This window comes from Tachypleus tridentatus, chromosome 1 (assembly GCF_004210375.1).
Source record: "Tachypleus tridentatus isolate NWPU-2018 chromosome 1, ASM421037v1, whole genome shotgun sequence".
Lineage (NCBI taxonomy): Eukaryota > Metazoa > Arthropoda > Merostomata > Xiphosura > Limulidae > Tachypleus > Tachypleus tridentatus.
In genome coordinates this window covers 146,681,444-146,694,614 of record NC_134825.1, presented here as the reverse complement: position 1 = coordinate 146,694,614, position 13,171 = coordinate 146,681,444, and positions in this window count along the sequence as shown.

The window sequence follows — 13,171 nt, the reverse complement described above, 5'->3', positions numbered from 1 at the left end:
GATTCAAACTTAGGTGTTCTATCAACAAAATTAATTAATTTTATTATATCAGTACCGTGACATGTGAGACCTACGGATGAGAGTTATTGTTACTGTACAACTCAGTATTATTTGTCATCAGCTATATCTTCCAACTCTTACACGTTTCCTTTGCTGCTTTCACGAAGATTAGCCTTACAGAATCAGATCAATATCTGTTAATGACAGGTGTGGTTTCTGACCGCAAGAGTTTAGAAATCTTGAGCCTAATGGGGAAAAGTTCATTACTTTAGAAAAGTTTGAAAAAATCAACTATCCAAAATAACATTTTATTAAGAATATCTAGAATATTAGAGAATGAAAAGCTAACTTCTGTTATGGTGACAACCAGTGTCGTTCAGCCTTCAGACGATGTTTGAGTTAGAAGGTAGAAGATTCATCACTCTCGACTCTCCTATATTTACCTGAACGTGGGTAGTTACCCACAGGTTCAATCTTGCCCAGTTTTATTGTCTGATCATATGCTTCTCATTATAGTTCTTTCACAAACTTTCAGATATCTTATAATGTTGTTTCATCTTCTCTTAGGCTCCGGTTTCTTATGCTAGGAGAACAACCTTACCGATTTTTGTAGATAGAGAGCGAGACCCTCAGGACAACCCCCTTTACCTACTAAGACAAAGTGCTACGTGTGGTCATCTTAGAAGCTGTTGAACTTAATATCAAGACCAAGAATAAAAATATATTAAAATGTATTATCGGTGTTACATTCTTATGAGATAATATTACAATATGACAAAAATCGTGAGTTAATATATCATTATGTACTTTCCCGTATAAATTACTATAATTGTATAGAATATTGCAGAAGTTTAATTCGCTTTAAAAATAAAATAGTATTTAAAATGTTGAAATAATTCAATCTTCCTGCATTACATGATTATCCTAAGTACATAGAAGAATAAAATGGTTTAGTCTAATATGTTTATTTTAAGGTTCAACAACTATTTATAGTTTCCTCATGAATTAAAATATTTTGATAAATCACTACAGATTTTATACGAAGAAGAAAAATCATAACAAGCTTATAAAATTGTAATAGGTAAATATATATATATATATAATATTGGTGTATCGTTTTAATCCTAGCAGGATTTACAATAAAAGTTGTTATAAGCAATAATTTAAAACAAAACAAAAAACGAGATATTCAGTTTTATTTATAAATGGGTAATATTAATTCCCAGAGAATTACAAATAAAAAGTTATATAAAATATATTCAAAGTGATGCTATAAAACATAAACTATTTAAAAGGAAAGTTTGATTGAAAAGATAAAACAAAATTTTGTTCTTTCATCCATATGATTAGCAACTTTCAAGAAAGTGTACAAAATATTTTAGTTAAATTTCTTCAACAGTGTTATTTTACAATAATTTTGGATTAGTGGTAGTTCTGAAGGCTTATAACGGTAAAGCCATAATTTGGTGGGCACAGCACAGATAGCCCATTATGAAGCTTTATATTTAACTACACAAAAACGAATACATTTAAAATATTATATTCGAAAGTTCAAATGAAACATAACTTCTAAGATAACGATTAGCTTATGGAGTCATACATCGAATTTATTTTCATTAAATATTTATTATTATTATTGGAAGTTTAAATGCAAGATATAAAGAAAAATTTTAACATGGTCACTCGACGGAGAAAGTTTGATAACAGTATCATTAAAGTATGCATATTTAATTTTATTATGTTATAATCACCTTGAATCTATTAGTTTGATGTTGTTTTTTTATCATAATAACAGAGAATAATTATACTCTGTAAATACCCTAACTAAAGAAACAAAACTTCTCGTATTCTTGGTAATAGTTTTCTCAGCCTTTCAGATACTGCAACTTAAAAATAAAAATTGTTATTATTCTCACGAGAATCAAAAAGGAAGACATTTTTGCTCAGTGAACTATTAAATCTCTGTATACAGACAACTTTTATTTAAAATTTAATGGTAACTAAATTTTTTCAGCTGAACAGAATGGAACTTGTGTTTAAATACATATAACTTTCGCTTAATATTTCTGTTTTCAAGAAAGTTGCTAGACGATGTCCTTTTAACTCCAGTGTTTTAACATACAGTTAAAATAAATGTCTGTATTTAAAAATAAAATGAATGCAACAGCATGTGAAGTAAGTCATATCTTTCAGTATTAAACGAAATAGCACAAGATAACGAGGTTTTTTATTGACATTAAACCCTATAATTTAAAAATAAAAAATGTTTTATTTCAGTAACACAAACGTCTACATCTTTCACTGTAAATAAATACATTCTAATGTTGACTCTTTGATTTTAAAATATTTATATTTCTTTTTTAAATTCTCATTTTGACAGATGAATGGCCATTAAAAACATAAAACGTTTCTAATGTCGTTGGACATCATATTCTCCAGTTACTACACGCAGGCATTTTACCACTTACATGTGTCAACGTTATTAGGTTTTAAAGTGTATCATAGTTTTAAATGAACTATTTACCTCAGCTAGTTAATACTGAGTTTAGACATTCAAATTTGTTGTAGAGCAATTGAGTGAGGAATAATATATTGACTTAGTTACAGTAATGACTGTGTTTTATCACAGGTTTCAACCAGTGAAGATCTAAACTATTCACTAAACTAAACTCTAATCTCCATCTGAGCACTTGTCTACTTATTTCCTGGTATTATACATTCATACACATGCGTGTTAAGGAGACCCTACGTAAATCTTACAAGTCTTGTGGCACCATATTTTTGTCAGGAACATTTTGACTTTGAGAGAAATAAATTAATTCCGTGGAGATAAATTTCAGTACAATCAAATCGACTAAATTACCAAAGAATAAAAATCTCAAAGTAATTTGTGTTAAATATTTTCTAAAACAAAAATGTTAATGAAGCTTCAACTTTTTTATCCAACTCCCACTGTCACAACCATTGCGGGATGTCAGAGTTCAAACATCCGATTACAGGGAGTAGACAGCACAACAAGAAAATAGAAACAGCTGTTTTATTTGATGTTTCTTGGATGTTAAAAAGTAAACTATCCCTATCTTGTCGGGTAACAAAAGAGACACCTAGTTTATTTTCAGTTAATTGTTAACCAGGAGAAGAAAATTTGCTAGCAAGTAATATATACTAATGCTTCAGCTAGATTAAAGTAGACGTATTGGAAAATATAGTCTATGCGAATTGGTATGATCATGTAAACGCTTTTAAACATACACAAGTGTGAGAGTAAGCTTTTGGTTGCTACTGATGCTCCAGCTATTTGTGAATGGTACAGAGTATCAGGTATCGTATGTCAAGCCACCAGTTTCAGCAAGCCGATACTGACTGCATTCTGGCTAAGAAAATAAGTTTATAATAAGTGGAGAAATGTGGCCTCTGTCTCACTGTCATGATTGTTTCTCACACAATGAGAATCTTGACATTTATTTTAGTTTGAGTAATGATATCTGAGGACAAACGATCTGCAAAAGGTATTAGTCATGATGGCCTGTGGCTTAGGTTAGTTGTAGTACTGCAGTAAAAACGTTCAGTATGAACCTGCTACAGCCCTGAAAAAGTAATATGCACGAGCATGTATATCATATTTTTATGGTGTACTAGAAACTCATTCTTGTCCACTGCCACTATTAAATGTACATAACACATCATTTTCTCTTCATAAATAAAGTTGTGTCTGTGTACACAGTTATTAGTTAGTTATGAACAGATGGCTAATCATGTATGGCTAGTCATTCAGAAGTAGTTGAAGCTCGCTAGTATTTTATGCTGTAATACACTGTACTACAGTAGAATAGAACATTTATTTCAGTAGTTCTTTGGTAATATTTGCCAATATATTTGAAGAGCTGATAATTGCGTAGGAAAATAAAATATATATATCTTTACGTGTACTCAGGAAATATACACCTAATGGTAAAACCATTGTGTAAACTTCATTGTAGAACTAGGGATATTGCCAATACTGGGATAGGAAGAAAAATAATTACTTAGTATTTCAACCAACAAAATAGATTTTCCTCGTCACCAGCAGTGATCGCAAACTCAGAAAGATAGTAGACCAAAGCTTTGTGGACTTTGTGATCGGTTAAAATGGTAATTAATGTTAACATATTTTCACTACTGCTCACAGAAAACATTATACATAAATAGAAGATACCAAGCTGGTTTAATTCACTAAATTTAATGACTGGTTATTGACAAGAAGTCGTGAATAATTAAAGTAGACTAAAGGTGATTTTATTTATCAAGGTGGCTTGGGCACTTTGGCTTAATATTCAACCTGTGCAATGCACTTGTCACTTTTGTGTAGCTGATGGAGGTTACGTTAAAAATTTCGTAATATAAGAGATGTCTCATCTAAGTTGATGTCACACGAGCACTTAGTTGTGTATATCACTGTGCTGTTCTAGAGAAATGGGGATAAAGTTTTAATAGAAAAGGAAGTCAGGTACGATTTTGAATGAAAAAAGTTATGTACATTTCTATTTGTATAAGAGTGAACTTATCTAGTTGTGTAGTAGACAGTAATCGGGGGTTTCAGTGGGCTTGTGGATAGTACACTGCCTCTAGTCTTCAATATTCTACAATAAACATACTAGTGACGGATTGTGACTACATTCTTCCAGTTAGGTACACTGTTTTCTTCTGTGACTAAAGCTGAACTGTATTCTAAAATAATCTTAAGACTCTGACCAAGTATTTAATTCACAAAAATATACTCTGGTTAAGGCTTTTGGGTTGGTTTAGCCAAGGAAGAATTTTCATTCATCGTGATATAGGAAAATGAATGTATAAAGTAACACCTGATGACTATTGCATGATAAGGAAAAAAATAGTTACATATATATTTCTCAATCATTTAGGTGAACCATCTAGCATTAATTGGGGTGATGACCTTAAAACCCCAGAAGTGTGGTTCAACATTGAGCTTTTTCACTAGGTCATAAAATCTTGTTTGTATATTCAATAGCTAGATTTTGAAATTTTTACCGTTTTAAAAGTAAACGAGGCAGCACTTACAACAAATCAAAAGTGAACTAATGACTTCAACAGATGAAGCAGCTGTCGCACTCAGGTTTAGCTTGGGAATTATCTACTATACAAGTAAAGTATGCTGTTGCAGATCAGCAAATGCAGAGCAGGTACAGAGTCCAGACGTTTGTAGTGTATTGTTGATATGAACAACAGAAGTCTCCAGCTCTCTGATGTAACTATAGTTATGAGGCCTCTGAGGTAGGAGGTATTTTGGAATTTACATAATCCAATGAAATAGGTCAAAGGGAGGTGTTTTACACATTGTTTCTTGCTGGGTAATATTTATATGTTGGTAAGTGGTGTAAATACTCTTCTATGTACGTGCTTGTTACTTAACAGAAGAAATGGCTATGCAAAGGAACACTCTACCAGAAAGTTGTTACTTCACCATTGCAAAGAATATCCTTGTATGAAGCTAACCCTTATCCAAAGCCTACAAATAGCACTACTTATTATCAGTAGCTTCACTAAGGACAGTGGTGCTTATTCAGTAAATGACACTTCAGTATAGTCCAAGAAAGAAAAAAGTAGATGAATCGTGAACAGTATAATTTCGAACACATGAAGATATTCATACAGAACAGTTTTAACTGGTTACACAGTTGTCCCAAATAATTACGTGTGATGAAGTCATGTTACCGCCAGTCTATTGGTTTTTTCGAATGGGGTGAATAGAATGTTAAGTGTGAGCTTGCAAAGTTAATAAGTCTGATTAGGATGAGTGCTTGCCCTAATTCATAATGGCATACAAAGAAACAAAAGATGAGTGTATTGGTTGTTCAATAAACTTAATGATGTGTTTTTGTGTGTGCAATACAGTTTTCGCATATGCCAAATATGGTCTGTAGCTTCATGTCGATGTTCTACAATGCCCACAGTAGTAGAAGCGAACTATCGGGCCTGACGCGACTGTAGATGTTTCTAGAAACGCGATAATTGAATAATGTTTTTACATAGATATAAATAGTTGACATAAATTGAAGCTAACTAGTTCACAAAACTTTAGGTCTCAAGATTTATATATTCATTTTTTGTGAAGGTTGTAGTTTTAAGTGTGATAAGGGATTCATGTGCAAGTTAAAGCCACTCTCATGGCTTAAACCAACTGAATAAAGATACAGTTTCCCTAACCATTTCATCGTTATTTATGAAGAAAAGGTTGCGTTTGACAGAACACTGACAAGTTTAATATTTATCAAAATAAACGAAAACAAAGGGCTTTTTTCAGACAGTAAGAAGATCTCATGTGAATAAGACCGAATAGACCTGATAGCTTGTGAGAGTTGTTGCCATTAGGTACATAGCCTGCCAAAACAAAAAAAAAAAATTTCTAGAAGTTGAATAACATGAAGTTAAAATATGAGATTAAAGAAGAAATTCTACAAAACTTGTAGAGGTCACGAGGATCCTCGGAAATGTGTCGCAGAATGTCAGGAATTAATAGTTTCCTGGACGACGTCATCTTCACAACCATAAAATGTACATATGTGCAATATATATTTATTTAAGCTTTTCCTTTGTTTGTCGACTTTTATGTGTGTGAATATCTAATACTTGCGTAATAAGTATGTAAAAATCACGCATTGATATTTTTAGTTATGTAACTAACTATAAAACATAAGTAAAGTTGTAAAATAATATATATATTATAAAGTAATTCTAAACTCATATCTTATGTACCTTTTTAACATGTTGAGACTTTGAACATATATTCCTAAATGTGTTTCAGTTTTTAAACATTGAATTTGAAAAAAAAATAGACTCTTAAACACGCTGAATGTTTAAACGTGTTTAGACTTTAAAATACATTAAATGTTTAAGAATGTTAAGACTTTAAATATATCGAATATTTAAACATGTTAACAACCTAACTGATTTATAATCTTTTTCAATTATAGTAAATATATAATACGGCAGCGTCAATATTATAAACGTAAACAAATAGGAATCATCAATAGCTACAGTAATTCAAATTCTTTTACGCAGAATAAGAGTAAATTAATCTATGAGACCTTTTTCCATTCATTGTTTGTTTGTCTGTTTTTAATTTCGCACAAAGCTACACGAGGACTATTTGCGCTAGGCATCCCTAATTTAACACTGTAAAACTAGTTGGAAGGCAGTTAGTCATCAGCACCTACCGCCAACTGTTGGACTACTCTTTTACCAACGAAAAGTGGTATTGACCGTTACACTATAGTGCCTCCACGGCTGTAAGAACAAGCATATTTGGTGTGAAGGGAATTCGAACTCGTGACTCTCAGATTACGAGCCAAGTGCCTTCACTATCTGGCTATGCCGGACCATTTTCTTTAATAGCTATACCTAGCGAGGGGAGAGTCGAATTGATTTTATTACTCACCCGAATCTCTACCAGCCCTCACTCAAACTGAAATATTTTTAGGCAGATTTAGAGTAAATTAATCTACGAGACATGGACATAGTCAATACATCAAACGAAAGGGTTTGAGTCCCGAGTCCAAAATTGTAATTAGGTCTAAAATTGATTAAGAGATGGCGGAGCTATAAGCTAAACGTTTGTACTTGAAAAAAAAAAAAAACTCGGAGTCTTTCAATGAGCCGCTTTGCTTCGGCTAAAAATCTTATAAAATATGTTCTTTGAATAACTAATTTTCCTTCTCAGGTTTCGCAGGGTAATGAGCTACCGTCTTCGTGGAAGTGCATCGAAAGTTTATATTCTACGTGACTAATAGACAGGATTCGATCTTGGAATTCTTTGGTAGAAGTTTGATGCGTTGTCCAAGTTATAATTACTTTTGTATGTTTTTTTAATGATTACAGTTTTACACTTGTTTTCCCCATTTTTTGAAGCTCCATAATCTTATTATAATTATCTTAGTGAATTTCGAAAATTCTGCAAATTCATGAATAATGTATATTTTAGTAATTAAGCTATACATTGAACGACTTTATATAAAATTATTACCATGTGTACGAATCATGAAATTGAAAGCCAGTGGGGTACTTATCTATAATAACTTCCTTTACATATTAGTTAAAAGCGTATTGGTTAATACGGGCCTTAAATTAAAATTCTCTACGAAAGAACACGCTGCTATAAAATGAAATAGGAGTCAACAAAAGAGAAACTGTATTCCTTGTTTTGTTTTTTGAATTTCGCGCAAAGCTACTCGAGGGCTATCTGCGCTAGCAGTGTAAGACTAAAGGGAAGGCAGCTAGTCATCACCACCCACAGCCAATTCTTGGACTACTCTTTTACCAACGAATAGTAGCACTGACATAAGGGAAGTAGGCTAGTCATCATCACCCACCGCCAACCTTTGGGCTACTTTTTTACCAACGAATAGTGGGATTGACCGTCACATTATAACGATGACCCGCCAACTATAATCCTTAAGTGTGGAAATACTACTAATTCTACCTTCGTACCCCCGCTTGGATAGTGATAATCTATGGATTTACAACTCTAATATTAGCGGTTCGATTTTCCTCGGTAAACACAGCAGATAGCCCGACAAGTCTTTAATATAAGAAAAACACACACATTTTCCCTTCTATTGTTTAATTTTTGCATCATCATCACCAGGCAGTAAAAGAAACCAACATGTACAGAATATTATAGACTCATCGGGTCCAACGACTGCTTCATAGTAATTTGTGTTTAGTTATCAAGCGCCTTATTACTATATGATAAGATGTTTTAGTCTAATAACTAGTGTTTTTTTTTGTTTTTTTTTAATTTCGCGCAAAGCTACTCGAGGACTATCTGCGCTAGCCGTCCATAATTTAGCAAAGTAAGACTAGAGGGAAGGTAGCTAGTCATCACCACCCACATCCAACTCTTGGGCTACTGTTTTAAAAACGAATAGTGGGTTTGACGTCATGTTATAACGCCCCCACGGCTGAAAGGGCGAGCATGTTTGACGCGACCGGGATTCGAACCTGTGACCCTCGGATTACGACTCGAATGCCTTAACACGCTTGGCCATGACGGACCAATGACTAGTGTATAAATTATAAACGCATCTTGTATGAATGTGTATAAATCCTAAACACATGTTTTTGCTTTACATACCAGTTAAGAAATGTTTTTGGTTTAAGATACACTCCGAAGATTATAAGTTATGAACATGAAATGATCGTGTGTGTATAAACTACTATACGTTAATCGTTCACGGAATAAAATCGATGATTATTTAGGTTTCTATTATGACCATACCACTCTCATTCAGTACATAAAATACAGAAGAAACACGCAGAGTGTATTTTACTTATAGCAAAGCTATATCGAGCTATTTGCTGTGACCACCAAGGGAATCGAAAGCCTTATTTTAGCGTTGTAAATCAGTAGATCAATCACTGTCCCAACTGGGAAAAAAAAGCAGGTACACGATCACACAATGGAACTCGTATTTTTCTATGTATTTTATGAAATAGTCAGTGGACGATCAAAAGCTACTAATTCCCTGCAGAAGACAGTAGGCAGAGAAACATCAGTTATGTTAAAACTCCAGATAATTAACGTCTAGAAATAACGTTAACACAAGTAATTCTGATTAAAATATTAGCACAATCTATACAAATCAAAAGCTTCTCATCTTCGATTACCAAATCTTTACAACCCTGACCTTTAAGTTTTGACGTGCAACATCGATTTAATCAGAGAGAACAGAGTGATATGTATGTCACTTATGTGTTTCTGTCTACAACTGAAAAAACACTAAACATTTAACGCTGCTGACTCATAAAATCAGTTAAACACGTCATGGAAACCATGTTTATTTTCTGTTAAAAAATAAACATTTTTTGCTCAGTTTTATCTAATTGCCAAAAGAGAGGGTAAGGCCACTTTACCTGATATTTCTTGAAATTAAAGCAAAAGTCGTTTGATATAGTAGCTTTCTATTTATTTGTAATAGGAAAGTCAGTTATAAAATGCGACTGTAGTTTATAAAAATCAGACATAAAAAACGTAAATAATTCTTTAGAATAAATACACACACTAAATTTTGGTAACCTAAGTAGTAATATAATATCAAAACATTGCATAATAATGACATGCTTACATGAAAATTAATAGATATGACACAACTAATCACCGAAGAGAAGGGTGTAAGTGCCATGTTACCCAAACATACTTTAAATGTTAAAAATGATATACAAAATATCTCAATCAATCCGTGAAGATTTTTACCTTGTACACTTCTCCATCAGTTCTAACTAGAAACATCTTCAAGAGTACGACAGCTGTGAAATGAAATAAAATGTTCATTTGTCGATATTAAGGCTTCCCAAATACGTGGAGAGAGAAACAGACGTATATAAAAGCTAGTTACAATTTAGTTCATCTATGTTGCTTAGCAATAAAACTATGACCAGATTTGTTGTCATTAATATGTGTTGTTTGTTTTTGAATTTTGTGCAAAGGTACGCGAGGGCTATCTGTGCTAGCCGTCCCTAAGTTAGCAGTGTAAGACTAGAGGGAAGGCAGCTAGTCATCATCACCCACCGCCAACTCTTGGGCTACTCTTTTACCAAGGAATAGTGGGATTGACCGTCACATTATAACGCCCCCACGGCTGGGAGGGCGAGCATGTTTGGCGCGACTCGGGCGCGAACCCGCAACCCTCAGATTACGAAGTGCACGCCTTAACGCGCTAGGCCATGCCAGGCCCTCATGAAACAGATAAATCAGGTATGCTTCAATAACTTTGGCGTGATACAATTATTTTTCCGATGGCTAAATTCTTATATATATGTATATATACATATATGTCAGTAGTCTTTTTTTTCACTGTGTGTAACGCTCTTATTATGAGTCATTTTAAACTAACTTTTCCACATTTTTTTAATTTTTTTCAGAGTGTTCTTGTAAATGTTTTTTTCTATTACATCAATATCTTATTATTTTCTTTTATGATGAAGGAGAAGATGGGTAAACACAGTTCGCTGAATAAAAAGAGGGGAGCTGGAGTTTTATTTTTGTTTTTTCGAAACTCCAAACCGTCATCTTATAACAGATCGGACAAAGCTGTAAAATTACTAGAGCCAATTAACTGTGCTTTCCAGCAGTAGTGAAACTTTCCGTGAAAGAATCCGTTTTTGTTTTGTTTTCTATTTTAACATTTTGTCTACATAAGTAGCACAAACATCGTTAGTTTTTGGAGGACTTATTTCGTGTACTAACTGCACGTTTGTTCCAACAGTACAAATACAAGTAATAATACAAAAGAGTTACATATCCAGTAAATTTATCTTCTCACTGAAGTAAACAACAGTAACAATAAGTTAAAAAGTAGTTCTTTAAAGTTTATTTTTTATCATATTAACAACGACGTATTTACTTTTAGAATAACTCAATTAATCTAATAAAAAATTGGGTTTAAGGTAAACACAAGATTAAGTGTTCAGTGTATTTAAAATATAAACACGATTAGACTTTAAACGTGTTAAAACAGGGGAATCGTGTTTAGAAATCGAAGGCCGTTTTTACAGTGAATAAACAATCACTTTCATATTATTGCACAAAAAATCTCTTTTTGTATAGACATTAAAAATGGATGATTTATACTATATAAAAACGATATGGATTTCAATAAATAACTAATTTAATTAAATGACTGGTCATCGATGTAACCGAAAATCACACGTTCATGAGAACACAATACAATTATGAAAAACAGACGAGCCGATGTCGAACCATTTAAAAAACTAAACAAAGGGCTATTACCTTGAGGCTATTCGTCCGTTCTTACAAAGTAAATTGTTATTAAAACAATTTAAATATATATAAAATTGCAAGAAAACAAAATAAGTATAATTACTTTTAAAACAGTCATGTATTTATTAGGAGAAACAATGATTCATTCAGTTTACCTTCGAACACTGATTTTGACATATGGGTTGAGTACGCAGTTGGGCCCGGCATGACCAGGTAGTTAAGGCACTCAACTCGTAATCTGAAGGTCGCGGGTTCGAATCCCCGTCACATCAAGCATGCTCGCCCTCTCAGCCGTGGGAGTGTTATACGTTCGGTCGATCCTACTATTCGTTGGTAAAAGAGTAGCCCAAAAGTTGGCGGTGGGTGATGATGACTAGCTACTTTCCCTCTAGCCTTACACTGTTAAATTATGGACGGGTAGCGCAGATAATCCTCGTGTAGCTTTGCGAGAAATTCAAAACAAACGAAACCAAAAAACTTTTTAACTTAAAACAGGTTATATGCAAGATCCCTTTGAAAAACTTCTTTATAACTGTCAAATAAGCAAGTTAAATGACGTTTGTTATCGTGGTTTCTATGACTAAATAAATGGGACAAGCCACGAATACAAAAGTCACTATAATAAGATTATAGACAACACAGTTTCTCAGTCTAGCCTGAGGTAAGCGGTTTGACTTACATACCAAAATTACTGTTTGGCATCACTAAATGAAAATTGTAAACACCTATTATAATAAATTCCACAAAAGTCTGATTACAGATACGTTATATCTTCACGACGTACAAAAAAAACAACACAAAACCCAACTAATTATAACCACCAAACCCATCACAGGAATTCAATATATTCACCCAGCATCAAACCTCATACATTACCGCTTTGATCCTCTCACCAGCACCAACCACCATGAGTATCTTTCTGAATACAACATAATACCTCTACTCTTGGACATTAATTTCTAACTTTTCTATATAAGGTCCTTAATCATCAGAAAATAAAACTCTCTTCATCAGAACGAAATAAACTAAACCAGTTTTCTAATTATTACAATCTCATAACCAAAGTTTCAGATAAAGGGAAATACTTCGAAGTTCTCACGTGCGAAAATGACACTAAAAGTATGTATTTACTTTTAAACAAGTCTCTAAAGACTCCACGAAAAACCACAAGAAGCCAAATATCTACTTCTTCAGCTTAGAAAGGAGAATTCCCTACGAGATAAATTAATAATCTAATCACCACCTATAGTAGAATACCAGAATTCTATAATGTTCAGAAAGATTTCAAAGAGAAGGTGTTGTTTCCGTTTAAAACATAATTAGTGTCAGAGGTATTTAACAAGACACTAACCATGTTTATGTTCCCTCCCATATGAACAGAAAGTAGAACTTTTT